Below are 2,290 nucleotides of genomic sequence, written 5' to 3' on the forward strand. Positions count from 1 at the left end.
TTTTTTTTATGTAGGGCCAGAGTCTCACTAAATTTCCCAGGGTGCCCTCAAAATTGCAATCCTTTTGCCTTAGTCTCCTGAGTCTCTTGAATATAAGCATGTATCTATTTTTGGGAAAAAAAGAGAAAGACATCAATGTTCCTCTAATAGAATTTCATTGAAAAAATTTTAAGAAGTGTAAAGCTGGAACAAAGAAAACTGACCCAGTATTAAGGTCTGAGATGCAATGTCAACTAAAAATTTATAGTATCAAATGAAACCAGATATAGTGAAAATTAATAAAACTATTGAACAAAACCCAGATGCCTATACAGAAAAAAAATCCACAAAGTACTTGATAAGTATTTAATTGGTTTTAAGATACTATTTAATGTTTTAAATAGTATCTTAATACTATTAAAAACTACTTTTTTTTTTTTTTTGGTCAGAGGACAAATGTTATGAATTAGAGAAAAAAAATTAAGGAATGTGTCAACTTTGCTTTAGATTAGTTTAGGCAGAAACTGACCTTTGTTTCTCCATTTAGTTTTTAGACTTTTAATTATTTGAGTGTCACCACTGATCAGCACCAAAGGACTGATTGTGCCATAACCATTGGCTAAGAGCATTTGGAGACCAAGCAGGATGGGGTCACGTACACACTGCACCTGTGAAGAGGGAGAGGATGCAGTCCACACAGTACAGGATCTCAAAGCTGCTGATGAGCAACAGGATGGTGTGAGTGGCCCTTTGTTCTGGGGAACTTCTTGGAGAAAAATGAGGGCTATGGAGATACTTGGATCTTTGTTTATATCTATGCAAGAAAAGTATCATGTATGCACTGGAAAGAATCATAAGACCCAGAAATAGGAGATCTCTGAATGCCATGAAAGCAAGAAAGAAGGTCCTGCTCCCGTAGCTCATGAGCAGAAAGGAACAGCGCTCAGTGAGAAACAGAAGGCCAGGTTGGGTTTTATTGGGAGTCGCCACAGTGCAGAGGAGCAGGTTGCTGGAGAGGGACATGGTGAGGACCCATAAGAAGACAAATAGCCCCACAATGGGATTTGTGGATTTCAGTTTGAAGTGGGCCAACCAGGAGCCACTGGGGCTGATGGTGATGGCCTGACACACACTCAGGACACAGGTGGAACAGATGGAGAGTCCCCTCATGACCCTGTTTAGGAAGGCAAGCACTTTGCATTTGAAGTCACCTGAAATGTCCTGTGTTTCCCAAATGTCTGCAGATACCAAAAGGCCCATGGTGAGGAGCATGAGGATGTGTGTTAGGGCCAGGTGGGTGACAGGGAGGTCGGTGAGCCTGGACTTGATGCCCACAAAGACAGCAGCAGTGTGGAGACAAAGCAGAAAGGTGTTTGCTGAGATCCCAATGCCAGCCTGAGGATAGAAGGCATTTCTTATGACAACATAACTGAAATGTTGGTCCATCTTCATCAGTATCCTGGGAAGAAAAACAGGAGCATTTGACAGAAACATCTTTTCATTGCCATGCTTCCAGTCCATCTGCCACCTTTACAATGTCTAGAATCATGATTAACAACAAATATCTTTGTAAAGAGGACAGGGTCTTATTCTTCACCTTAATTTCAAGTTAAGGGCTGGTTTGTGGTTCCAAGGTAGAGCACTGGCCTACCATGAATGGAGACCTAGCTTTATCCCAAACTCTAAAACAGGAAAAAGTAAATAAAATATAAATGAAAAATAAATTTTATCTCAAGCATTTGTAATTCTTCTGAGGAATGATTTTGTACACTCCCACTTGTTTCATGGAAGTACTCAGATCTTACTCTTGTCATTGAGCCTGTAAACCTCAGGTTTTCCTTAACAGCAAAAATTATGTGATTTAGTGGTCAGACTTTCTATCTTCCCTGCAGATTTCTTAAAGATGAAGATTCTATTGTATTTGGCTTTGATCTGAAGTATCTAAAATACTGCTGCTTATATAAAAAATATATTCCACAACCTGTTGATGTAAAGTTAAGATAAGCAGAAATAGGAGTCTTGGCCTGGGGTGTAGCTCTGTGGTATAGTGATTGCCTAGCCACTGGGGTCAGTCATGGCCCCCAAACAAAAATAAATAAATAAAAGTATTGTGTCCATCTACAACTAAATTATATATATATCTCCAGGAAAATAATATCAATATGCCCATTCCCATGGTTTCTTTATTCAAGTGTAGAATTGTAAAGAGTTTAGTTATGTTTTTTTTTCTCCTCAGACTTGGCCTTCACTTAATTCAGGTCCCACAATTTACTGTGAGGAAACTGTCATCATACCTAATGATTTGTGCCTC

The 2,290-nt window shown here is 39.1% G+C and overlaps 1 pseudogene; it reads right to left on the minus strand.

Moving 5' to 3' along the window:
- Positions 1-482: 482 nt before the first annotated feature.
- Positions 483-1,500, minus strand: LOC143404063 (putative vomeronasal receptor-like protein 4; annotated as a pseudogene).
- Positions 1,501-2,290: the final 790 nt, after the last annotated feature.

The sequence above is a fragment of the Callospermophilus lateralis genome, chromosome 7 (assembly GCF_048772815.1).
Source record: "Callospermophilus lateralis isolate mCalLat2 chromosome 7, mCalLat2.hap1, whole genome shotgun sequence".
NCBI lineage: Eukaryota > Metazoa > Chordata > Mammalia > Rodentia > Sciuridae > Callospermophilus > Callospermophilus lateralis.